This window comes from Monodelphis domestica, chromosome 3 (genome assembly GCF_027887165.1).
Source record: "Monodelphis domestica isolate mMonDom1 chromosome 3, mMonDom1.pri, whole genome shotgun sequence".
Lineage (NCBI taxonomy): Eukaryota > Metazoa > Chordata > Mammalia > Didelphimorphia > Didelphidae > Monodelphis > Monodelphis domestica.
The window spans coordinates 276,027,384-276,040,909 of NC_077229.1; the positions used below are offsets into that span (position 1 = coordinate 276,027,384).

General features: G+C 34.8%; 1 protein-coding gene across 9 annotated transcripts in view; it reads right to left on the bottom strand.

The window, feature by feature from the left end:
* OSBPL1A (oxysterol binding protein like 1A) overlaps window positions 1-13,526 on the bottom strand; it is a 333,490-nt gene that overhangs the window by 166,894 nt on the left and 153,070 nt on the right. The window contains exon 1 of one of the 9 annotated variants that reach the window (XM_056823809.1): window positions 1,833-2,143. The exons of the other annotated variants lie outside the window; for them this stretch is intronic. The gene's annotated coding sequence lies outside the window, so the exon portion shown is untranslated. Of the gene's footprint in view, window positions 1-1,832; window positions 2,144-13,526 lie in introns of those variants that run through there. 9 annotated transcript variants of the gene reach the window in all.

The following is a 13,526-nucleotide window of genomic DNA, read 5'->3' on the forward strand; positions in this document are numbered from 1 at the left end:
TAAATTTCTCTCCAGTATACTTTCAAAAATAATTGATATGTAATTGGAGACAAACCTAGTGGTTTAAATAACAAAACTACAACGGCATGTTTTTAATAATAAAAATTCCATAAGTCATAATTATGTATTATATGTGCACTGTGACCTTAATATCACAATACTTTTTAAATAAATTAGTTATAAAATATGTGATGTTGGGAATGATATAGACTCCTTTTAGGTTGAGACTGTATGATTCAAACACTGAAGTAAAAGTACTTTTTGCATGTGTAAGATAACTGAAACATGAACTTGAAAAATTATACCTTGATGAGCTTTAAAACACGGTTTAAAACAATTTTCCTTGCCTTTTTTAAGTGTATAGCTGAGGCCTATAAATTTACATATGACATCTTTATAAAATGTAATCTCAAAAAGCTAAAATCCCCAATTCCTTCAAAATGCAAGAAAATGGATCCCAAAACATGACTCTCTTAAAATGTCATAATTTCTTTTAACACAAATAAAAGGTACTTTATTTACAGCTAAAATAGAATTTCAGCTTGAAATAGAATTATAGTGAGCCAAAGGACAAAAATAGCTCTCTTCATTTATCCCAACTTGTACATACTAAATATCCATTGAAATGAAAATGAGCTAAACTTGCCAAAAATATCAGCATCTGGGCTGAAACCAAACTTTAATGAAACCAAAAACTGAAAGCAAAGTTAATATATCAGTCAAGAGCCTGTAATCTACCACTGTATACATTATTTCCACCAACACACATTTCAAGCATTTTTTTATTTTAGAAGAGCTGTCCACATAATACAACTATGCCTTCAAAAATAAAATACTGTCCTGTATCCAAAATAAACTCAGAAATTTATTACAGTTTTTTAAACAATGATCAAAATGGGTTTTTTAGATTTCCAACTACAAATATTTACCTTCTCTTCTTCCCTCCTATTCGCCCCCCCCCCCCAACACAAACCACGGTCACAAACAAAACCACCAGCACACCATAATACAGACACATTGCTCAATGATTTCAACAATTACCTCAAAAGAAAGCTTAAGGATAAGCAAAAACGTTAACTAATACTAAGGATTTAAAGTTAAGAGCTTCTTAACACTAACATCGTTTTCATTTCTTTCCTCAGTACAGGTCTAAAGCTCGATTTCTAAACAGCCCATGATAAGTTCATCTCAATGTCAACCAGGATGGGTGATAGGCAACAAATCGGTAACTTGGAAGGTTATTTAGGACAATTTCTTTCATTGCTTCTTATCCTAGCCCTATTTAAGCTGGTGTTGCCAGAATTTAGCCGAAAAAATACCTTAAGGGATATCTAACTCTTGTTCTATCTCCTTCTCTGAGCAAAACCTACCCCACCCCCCACGAAGACAACCTAAACATTCACCTTGCAGTATTTTCCTAAGTCAGGCACAATGGGGGTCAGCTTCCTGTTCTTTAACCCTCCCCAACCAATTCTCTGGGGCTGCACTATCCCCCACCCCAACCCCCCAGCCAGAATCCATTCACACTGATTCTTGGCTCAAATCCAGTCTTTCCCTTTTCTGCAACATCCCCACCACCCCCCATTTCGGGGGCTGATACCTTAGCCACATCAATAAACCACACACACATACTCTGTCGCCCTGCAATACCACGGGCTCCTCCGGACAGTTTCCCCTAATGAGAGTTTAATCCTCAGGAAGCTCTCTTTGCCTTTGCTGCAGAAGCGGGTGGAGGCGGCAGCACTCTTGCTGTAACTCCCTTCCCAAGCTAGAGCACCCCTGACCCTGAACGGCCCCGCAAGGTCTCCTAGCGTCCCGTCTCAGGCAGTTACCTTCTCTAGAGCTCGACTCCGGATATCAGCGGCAGAGCCGCGCTAGCAGCTGCAGCCTTCTAGGTGGGCACGGGTTGCAGCCCTTCTGCAAAAAGCTTATCGCGAGAGAAGCGAGTCAGGATACCCGGGCACGAAAACGGGACAAATAGTTTTTGGCTTCGGTGGGCGCCAGCCGGGCTCCCCGAAAGAGACGATGCTCGCCAAGTCGGAGCTGCGCCCTCTGCAAATGGCCAGGAGATCTGCTTTTCTGGTCTGAACCTGGTCTTCTGCCCTTGGTCTCCCTCCCTCCTAGATGACAGGCGCCAAGTCACATGTAGGAAACGGGAAAGGCGGGGCAAGCCGAGATGGAGGGAGGAGCCGCCAAGAACCCTGCAAACAACCTCCCTAGAAAAGGAGCAGAGCCGGGCAGCTCTCCGATTTTCCTGGGACGAGAAGGAGCCGGTTACTTGGACGCAAATAGCGCAGAGGCTCCTGCGAGGTCCTAAAGTGGGCAGTGTACACATGCTCAGAAATGTAGGCTTGGCCCTGACTAGATCCTTTTCACCTTCTTGGGCTCTTCCCCAATCTGCTCCGACATCTACAGCCCCACCCCTTTTAAAAGTCAAAACAATTGTCCCCTTTCTAACCCTCCCTTTGGTCGGGAAGAAAACTGCTTTGGTTTTGATCAACAGGACAAGCTGAGAACCTTTCACAAAAAGCCTTATTATAAAGAAATACAAAATTTGGTTCAACTTTGTGAGTAGAGAAATGTTATTCCTCTCAGAAAAAATAAAATTAAGGTCCATCTAGATAAAAGCGTTGCTTATTAAAAAAATAAAGTATTGGATTTAGCAGGTTTGGATGATTGCACCTTTCATTTTAAGGTCAGCTTCCATCTATTCTGTACACATCTTAAAGATACATACTTATTATATGCCTACATATATGTGTGTGGCCTTCCTCATTAGAATGTAAGCTCTTTGAGGACAATGCTTTTTCCTTGAATCTCCAACATTTTAGTAAACTACCTGACATATAGCAAGCATTCCATAAAAAAGAAAAATTAACCTTTACCTCTTGTCTTAGAATGGCTATAATTTCTAAGGCAGAAGAGTGATAAGGGTTAGGCAACCTGAGTTAAATGACTTGCTCCTGGTCACACAGTTTGGAAGTGGTCACATCTGAACCTTGGACCTCCCATCTCCACATCTGACTCTATCCACTGAACCTCCTAGCTGCCCCATCATAACTGCTTATTGACTGAACAATTCTGGCAAAGTGAAAGAAGAATCAAAGTTTGTTCACAATACAACCAATAAATAAGCCACTTAAATTGTAATTACACAGTACAGAAAAGCTTCAATTACCCTGAATACTCATAACTGAGACAGCTAAGTGATGAAGTGAATAAACTGTTGGGTTTGGAGTCATGAAGACTTATTTATCTTCATGAATTTAAATCTGGCCTCAAGACTTACCATGTGAGTCTTGGCAAGTGTCACTTAACAGTAAAATTGTTGGGAAAGATCCTGTTGTTGGGGAAAATGGAAGGCAAAAGTTAATAGGGACAACAGAGAATGAGATAGATAGAAAGTGTTACAGAAAAAATAGACATGAAGTTGGACAGCCTTCGAAGAAAGAAGGCCCTCCAGTGCTATGGTCCATGGGGTCACAATCAAATAGCAACTGAATTCCTGGTTAACTGAAGATGCAAAAGGAGAAAGGACTAACAACTTTCAAACACTGATGAAAATCTTTTTAAACATATCAAGCTGTTTTGTTGCATCAATGGTTACTCAATATTGCCTATAATTGAAACTTTATCTGATAAATGAAGTATTAATAGCATTTCAACAGTTATCACTGTAAACACAAATAATGACTATACAGGTTCTGTAGATGCGGTTGTTGAGATTTGTATTGGAAGCCTACCTAAACCTAAGATTAGCTTTGCTGAATTGCTTTATCTTTATTTTTTCTTTTTTTATTTGTTACAAGAAATAACTCTTAGGTCAGAAGTAGAACATTCTAAAATAAAAGTGATCTAAAAACAAAAGATATCAATAAAATCTTATAAAAAACTAAATGTGATAAAATGTTTTACATGATTACATATGTAAAATTTATATTAAACTGCTTACTGTGATCAGGATGGGAAAGGTCAGGAAGGGAATAAAAATGGGGGTGGTTAAGAGAAAAGAAAGAATTTGGAATTCTAAATTTTAAAAAATGAATTTTAAAAACTGTTTTTACATGTAGTGGGGAGAATATTATTTTTTTTAAATTTTTGAAGAAAAAAGAACCTAAAGAATATGGTATGACCTCATGACAACCCAATAACAGTGCCCAACTAAATGCCTTCTACATATTAGATACTAAATAAATGTCTATTGCAATGAGTTTCTCTCCAGATTTATTTTTGTTTCATTTGCCCATATTCCTAAAACATATATAATGAATTGAATGGGGTGGAATACTTGTTTGTTTTTCTTAAGGTCCTGCAAATTTATATCTTGCAAAATTCAAGCATAATCTCCATTCATAAAATTAGTGAGAGTCTCCAGAATGAAGAATGGATTCTCTTCTCCAAGTACTAATCTTGGAGTCCTTATAGGTTAATTAGAGGGATACTTTTTTAAGATTCTGATTATGCTAAGTTAGTCTAGAAACTAATCTAGAACATGTTCATTAAGTATCTATTATGTTCAAGGAAATACACTGGGTCTAGAGAATAAAATATATAACAAGTCTTGCTTTTAAAAAGCCTGCACTCTAAAATATTAAATCATAGTTTTTAGCAGGTGGTAGATGTTATTTTAAAATAATGCAATTCTTTATACATAATCTTGGCCTAACTTGTAATAAATTTGGTAAACTCCCTTTTTGTCATGTGAGTAATGCCAAGGGGAGTTAGTTCCATATGAATAATGGTTTACAAAGTGCTTTTCTCACAAAAACATGACAAGCAGATCATTCAAGTATTGTCTCCATTTTAAAGATTAAGAAATTGGAGGAAGAGAATAAGCACTTACATACTGTATATTGTTAATGGTACTATGCTAAGTAATTTACAAATTAAGTAATTTACCTATCTCGTTTGATAATTTGAGGATCATCCATTACCTAATTGGTAACTGATTAATGGAAATGAGTATGCAATTCTCGAGAAGAAATAAAATCTATCCTTAACCAGAAAATCTACAAAAAAACATTAATTAAGCACCTACTAAGTGCCAGGCACTAAACTAAGGTAGGGTTGCAAAAAGAGCCAATTGACAATCCTTATCCTCAAGGAATCACAAACTAACAGGGAAAAAAAAACAAGCAAACAACTATGAACAAAAGAAGCTATAAATAGGACAAATGGGAAATAATTAAAAGAGAGATGGTTCTAGAATTAAGAGGGTTTGGGGAAAGGCTTCCTATAGAAGATATTTCAGCTAGAACAGCTTTAAAAGAAGCAAGTAGGCTTGAGGAGGGAGAGCATTCCAGAGAAGGGGGACAGTGAGGGACTAAAGTCAGAGCCAAGAGATGCAGTGTCTTGTTTTTGAAACTTCAAAGAGGCCAATGTCACTGGACTGAGGATTAGTTGGCAAAGAGTAAGGTACAAGAAGATTAGAAAGTTGAAAGGGCAGGAAGTGAGGGTTAGATTATGCTGGACTTTATGCCAAAAAGGAATTTGTATTGGATCCTAGAGGTGATAGGGATTCACTGGAGTTTATTGAGTTGGGTGGGGGCAGGGTGGTACAGTATGTGCTTTCAGAAAATTGCTTTGGCAGCTGAATAGAAGATTGATTAGAGTGGCAATATGGGGAAAAAATGCTCCAAAATAATTAACAATTAGAAAAATGCAAATTAAGACAACTCTGAGGTTCCACATTAGATTTTTCTGAGTTGCAAATCTAACAATGACAAATGTCAGAGGTACTGAGGAGAAAAGGTCATATTTATGTTATTCTGATGAAGCTGTGAGCTAGCTATTCTAGAAAGCAATTTGGAATTTTGCACTATAAATTATTAAGTGTACATACTCTTTGATCCACCAATACCATTATGAGGCCCATGCCCCAAAGAAATCAAAGAAAGAAGATAAGGTCTTATATGTCAAAAAATAAACAATTCTTTTTGTGGTAACAAAGAACTAAAAACTAAAAAGCTACCCATAAATTGGAGAATGGTTGAACAAATTATGATGTATGAATATAATAGAATGTATTATACTGCAAGAAATGAAGAGAAAGTTTCAGAGAAACCCAAGAGGATATATATATATATATATATATATATATATATATATATATATATAAAGTGATGTGAAGTGAGCAGACTGAAAAACAATTTATACTATAACATCAACACTGTAGAAATGAACAACTTCAAAAGATTTAAGAAGTTTGATCAATTAACTGACAACCATGATTCCAGAAGGTGGATGACAAATAATGCTACTCACCTCCTGAAAGAAATGATGGATTAATATGCAGAATGAAATATACTGTTAGACATGGCCAACATTCTCTTTCCAATCTTACCCATGACTGGGCCGGGTTGGGGGGGGGCGGGGTCAGGGAGCGGGCACACACTCGGGGATAACAAAAAATAAAAAATAAATGTATGATAATTTTAACAAGAAAAAAAATGAGGATAAGTGTTAAGCAACTTGTCCAAGTTTAAATTGATAGTTTCAGTGCCAAGATTTTCAACCCAAATCCTAGGACTCCAAGTCCAGCTCTAACTAGGTCTGAAATAGCTCTAATACATTTCTCTCAAAAACAAAAAGTATACCATTAATGCTTTTTGTTTTCAAATCACAACTTCTTGTTCCCTATGACCATTTCCAAATTCTCCCTATAATCATCCTCCTTTCGCCTCCTTTGAAGTTTTATTCTATCCAAATTTATGGCAAATTCCTCAATCTGGTAGATCATTATCAGCAACCCCCTCAGGACATTCTCCATTTCTTTCTTTTTTTCCCCTTTTTTTCCAACAATATGTTCTATTTTTGGATCACAGTATTCCTCTCTACCAAAACTAACTCCTGACTTTATACTAGAAACTTCAAAAGACATACTGATGTTCCTTGAACTATTCCAACTTATGAGTTCCTCAATCTAATGAATTACCAGGACTTAAATCTTATAATTCTTCTTAGGGATAGGAGTGGTCATATTTTTTATCTTCTACTATCTATTAACTAGTGTCCCAACCCCAAGACACACTCTAGGTCCTCTTCTCTTTTCTCTCTCTAAGCTTTCACTGATAATTTTATCAGTTTCCCATGGGTTCAATGATTATCTATATTCAAATAATCAGCAGATCTATATCTAGTCTAGCTTCTATCGAAAGCTCCAGTCCTGCATTATCCATTGCCTATAGAATATTTTGAATTGGATGACCAACAGTACCTTAAACTCAAAAGATTCAAAACAAGTCATTTTTCTTTCCCCTCAAAACTAGCCGTATTTTTTTAACGTGGGCTTTGTTATTCAGATTTTTGTCATGTCTGACTCTTTATGGCCCTATTTGTGGTTTTCTTGGCAAAAATTCTGGACCAGTTTGCCATTTCCTTCTCCACCTCATTTTACAGATGAGGAAACTGAAGCCAACAGAGTTAAGTGACTTACCCAGAGTCGGACAGCTAGGAAGTATCTGAGACTAGACTTGAACTGAGGAAGATGAATTTTCCTGGCTCCAGATCAGGCACTTTACTTACTTCGCTATTTCTTACAATACAATAGGATTCTACTATATTCATATACTGTAACTAGTTCAGCCATTCCAATGACTTTCCAATTTTTTGATACAACTAAAAGAGCTCCTATAAATGTTTTTGTACATGAGTCTTTTTATTTTTTTCTTCATACATCTGGGATATATGACTACTAGCTATACTGCTGGATAAAAGCATATGCAGAGTTTAATAGATTTTGGAGCATAGTTTCAAGGTTTCTAGAATGACTGAACAACTTCATGGCTCCACATTAAAATATCTTTATTCCCCACAGTTCCTCCAGCATTTATCATTTTCCTTTTTGCCAAATTAGTCAGTCTAACGTGTGTACCACAGAGTTGTTTGAATTTGCATTTTTCTAAGTATTAGTAATGGATAATTTTTTAAATATGGCTTTTTTATAAATTGGATTTCTTCCTTTGAAAATGGCATATTAATACCCTTTGAATATTTTACAAATGGGACAATGGATCTAATTCTTATAAATTTGAATAAGTTCATGTACATGTATACATATATATAAATAAATATATAAACATTTTGTAGATGTATATATAAAATCTTAGGAGACCTTTATCAGAGAAACTTCTTGCAGACATTCTTTTCCCAAGTTCCTATTTCTTGTCTAATTTTAGTTGGAGGGATTTTGTGCAAAAACATTTTAATTTTATGTAATCAAAAATGTACTATTTTCTCCTGTTAATCTCTTGATTGCTTGTTTGGTCACAAACTCTTCACCTATTCGTAGATTTGACAGGTAATTTCTTTCATGCCCCTCTGATTTGCTTATGATGTCAATCTTTATTAAATTATATACCTATTAGGAGCTTTTTCTAATATGCAAAAATATGTAGTTTCTACCAGACTATTTTCTAGTTTTCCTAACAGGTATATTGAATAGTGAATTCTTACACTATCAAATACCAGATTGCTATAATCATATACTTCTGTATATGTGTAGTTAGCTCAATCTCTTTATGTCTTACTCTGGACACCAAACTGTTATGATGATTATGGTATTGTGGGTTAGTTTGTAATCAGATACTGATCCTCCCCTTTCTCTCCCATTTTTCCTTACTGACTCCTTTAATATTTTTAACCTTTATGAAACTAAAAAAACTTTGAGTAAAGAGTATTTTGTAATTTTATTCCAATAAGTCCTACATGTATGTTGGTAGGCAGACTCCTAAAGATTTTATACTCTCCTTAATTATTTTAAATAGAATTCATATTGCTTTCTCTTTCTACTTGACTTCATTGTTAATATTCAGAAATGCTGGTAATTTCTATGGATATAATTTATATCCTTAAGCTTTGATGAAGTTGTAAATTATTTTAATTATTTTTTAGCTCACTGTGTTTTCTAAATAGCCATTTTATTATCTGTAAAATACAATGGCTTTGTTTGTTCTTTATCTCATCTTATTGCTACCCTCATATTTCTAGTTGACTAGTGAATGGTAATAGTAATAATATCCATCAATTGGGGAATGGCTGAACAAATTGTGGCATCTGTTGGTGATGGAATACTATAATGCTTTAAACCCTTATGCAGAAGAATTCCAACCAATAGTAACTGCACAAGAAAAAACAAACACAAACATTGTTATGTCATCCATAAGTCTCCATAATAATGCAATTCCCTTGCAAACTGATGATGGATTGAAAAATGAATGTTCAAAGCAATAAGAAAAGTCTGTAGATGAAGAACAAAACTGGGATTTGAACAAAATAGAAATAGAGGCACCTATGGTCCAAGTGTGCCAATAAAATGAGAACACAGAACCAAGGGTCATGATAAAAGTGGGTAATGAGATTTACCCAGCTCTTACTGATACAGGAGCAACTAAATCTGTTTTAAAAACATTTCCCGAAGACAGCCAAATCACAAGTTACATACAAATAATGGGGGCTAAAGGGAAAAAACAAGGAGTACCAAAACTAAAATCAAAAATGGTAATACTAGGACCCCTAACAACAGAACACACATTCTTGTTAATCCCAGAATGCCCAATCAACCTTCTTGGGAGAGACTTTTTGTGTAAAATTGGAGCAACTATTCAATGTGATAAATTGGGGAAAATCTTTCTACATCTACCCAAAGACTCTTTAAAACATTATCCATTGCTGTTAATGGGGCAAGTGGATGATGAACAAGTTCAGAATGAAGGTACAATATTTGAAATACCAAGTGATATACCCAAAGGACTTTGGGCTACACATTCTTCAGATGTAGGGATTCTAAAGTCAGCAACACCAGTAAAAGTAGAAGTTAAAGAAGAGACACCACCAAGGATACCACAATACAAACTAAGTAAAGAAGCCATAGATGGAATCAACCCAATTATCCAAAGCTTGTTGGATCAGAAAATTCTAATCCCAACAATTTCAGAATATAATACACCAATAATACCCATAAAGAAAACAAAATGTGACTCTGAAGGAAAAGTCCAATGGAGACTGGTCCAAGATTTAAGGGCAGTAAACAGCTTTGTGAAAAAGTCCCATGGAATAATGAACTATAGCAATTCCATATAAACTGGAAAGACTTCCAGGAATTGATGCAGAGAGAAAGGAGCAGAATCAGGAGAACATTGTATATAGAAACTGATACATTATGGCTCAATTGAATGGAATAGACTTTTCTACTAGCAGCAATGCAATGATCCAGGACAATCCAGAGGAACTTATGAGAAAGAATGCTATCCACATCCAGAGAAAGAACTGTGGGAGCAGAAATGCAAAAGAAAAACATGATCAATCATGTAGTTCAAAAGGGATTTGATTGGGGTTTGGAATTTGCAGTATACTGCAAATATAAATAATATGGAAATAGGTTTTAAACAATGATACATGTATAACCCAGTGGAATTGCTTCTCAACTCTAGGAGGGAGGAGGGAAGCGGGGGGCAAAAAATCATGAATCATGTAACCATGGAAAAATATTATAAATAAATTATAAAATAATGGAAACCCTTGCTTTACCCTTGATATTGGAAAGGCTTCTCTACTTTATTATCCCCATTAGTAAGATATTGCTTATAATTTTAAGGAAAGTTCCATTTATTCCTACATGTTCTAATGTTTTTAATAGGTATGGGTGCTGTAATATAACAAAAGTTTTATCAGCATTTACTTAACTAATAATATGATTTTCATTTTTTAAAAATTATCAATGTGGTCAATTGGGTTGAGTTTTTCTGATGGGGGCCGTCAAGCCACAATGTCTTGACACAGTCACATGTGGAGGCCAAGAAGTCACAAAGTGGCTCCTTGGCAGGATGGAGACATCCACTCCACCCCCTCTGTGTGACTTCTCTAACATACCTTCATATTGGAATTATTACGATTAGTGTTCTCTCCCCAGCTTCAGGAAAAATAATATAAGAGCAAATACTTGCACATTATTCCCCCAGAATACCACCAAAAGATCATACTCACAAAACCAAACCGAAAAGATTATCATGGGTTAACTTCTGCTTATGCATGTAACTCTCAACAAAGCTGGTCTTGGAAATTCCCCACTCCCATGCATAGAACAAATTCTCCTAAGCCAGCACATCAGTCATCATAGGGAGAGGCTTGTACACTATGCCTTAGTACATCATGCCTCAGTGACTTGATTTACCAACTGAAACCCATCTTAGAAACTCCCCAGTGAAACTCTAAAAAATGATTAGTTAATATTAAAACTGAATTGTGTTTCTATTACCCCTTTGTTCTGTCAACTTGGCCACAATGTTTGTCGATTATCTTCACAGAATGTTAATCAGACGATTTGTTAAAAGTTAATGTATCTGGGTGGAGGGGGATACGATTGGGGATATAGACCCTAAATGAACATCCTAGTGCAAACATCAACAACATGGAAATGGGTTCTGATCAAGGTCACATGTAATACCCAGTGGGATTGTGCATTGGCTATAGGAAGGGTGGAGGGAGGTGAGGAGGAATAGAATATAGTTTTTGTAACCAAGGAATAATGTTTGAAATTGACCAAATAAAAAAAATATAAAAAAGTTAATGTATCACTTTTCCAATTATCTACATTTGAGCATGTATGTTGAATATGTACCCATTGGGGTATAAAAATAAAAGCTACCCCTGGGTCTGGTGTTAGCAGCTCCATGCAAAGTTGGGCCCTAGGCTAACACACACATCTTCCATCACTCATTTCCACCTTCACCGCTGTCTTCCATCACTCATATCCATCTTCACTGCTGTCTTCCATTACTCATTTCTGCCTTCACCACTGTCTTCCATCACTCATTTCCACCTTTGCCGCCCCACCTGGCTAGGAACCCCTGAAGCCATGAGCAAGGCAGGCCCTGAGCTTTCAGCATTTTTCTAATACTGAATTGCTCCCTTCATTCTTAGTATAAATCTGGCCTGATCATAGTACATGATCTTTGGGTTATACATGATAGTCATCTACTTATACTTAGCTTAAAATTTTTTAATCAATATTCAGTAAGAAAATGGTCTATAGTTTTCTTGATGTTTTGGATTTTCCTAGTGTAAGCAGCAACACTATTTTTGCCTCAAAGAAGGAATTTTGTAATACCCCTTTTTGTATTTTTTAAAAGTTTATGTAGTATTGTTATTATTTAAATGTTGGGTAGAATTTGCATATAAATTCATAAAGTCCTGGAATATTGTTCTTTGAAAGTTAATAGCTTCTTTTTTCAATTATAAGGTCATTTAAGTATACTATTTCAATCTATCCTGTTAATGTGGGCTATTTTTATTTTTTTTCATTGATTTTATTTAGATAATCAATTTTATTACATAAGTTGGGTAAAACAGCTCCCAATAATTTCTTTTATTTCTTCTTACTTGCTTTATAAACACCTTTTATTCTCCCCATTTTTAAGCTGGTTAATTTTCTTCTTTGAAATAAAATTAGCTAATGGCTTATCTAATTAACAGGTTTTTTTTTTCAAAGAAAAAACTCTAATGCTATTTATCAGTTCAATGATTTTTGCTTTTTTACTTTCAATTTTGTTAATCTCTCCTTTGAGACTTTAAAGATTTCTGTTTTGGTATTTATTTGAGAGGATTTTAATTATTGGTTTTGTAGTATTTGATATGTATGACATATTCATTGATCTGTTCTTTCTTTTATTAAAAAAAGAGTTTAGAGATAAAATTTTTCCTCTAAATATTGCTTTGGCTGTCTTCTATAAAGTTTAATGTGTATTCTCATAGTTATTTATTCATCTTTAATGAAATCATTTCTATGAATTTTTCTTTAATCCACTCATTCTTTAGTACTGTTATTTGGTTTCTAATTATCTTAATCTTTGATTAAGAAGCCCTTTATTAAATGTAATTTTATGGCATTATTGTTAATAAAAGATACAATTACTATTTGCTTTTCTGTATTTTTGTGTGTGGTTTTTATGACCCAGTATACAAACCCAATTTTTGTGAATGGGTCATGAACGGCTGAAAAATAGTCCTTCTATTCCTATTTGATATTCTCCAGAGATCTATTACATCAAATTTTTCTAAAATTCTACTCAAGTCTTAAACTTCTTTCTTGTTTATTTTTGGGATAGAGTTATCTAGATCTGAGAGGCAAATTAAGGTAGACTGTTTATGTATTCTGGTAAGTTTCATTTTCATGCATTTCATTTTTACTTTAAAAATGTAGATGCTAGGACCATTTGGTCCATAATTTAATATTGATATTAATCAATTGTCTGTTACTCTCAAGAAAAATGTTTTCCTGTTTTTCTCTTGTAATTAAGTCTATTTTTCTTGTTAATTTTTCTGAGATCATGATTGCTAATCCTGTCTTTTTTTACTTTAGCTGAACAATAATGCATTCTACTCCAGGAATTTATTTTGACTCTGTGTGGATGCTTCCATTTCAAGTATGATTTTTGTAAATAACACATTGTTGGATTTTTGGTTTCTAATCCATTCTACTGGGCTCTTTAACCTTCTTTAATCCATATAGTTTCTTATGTTTTCCTTTT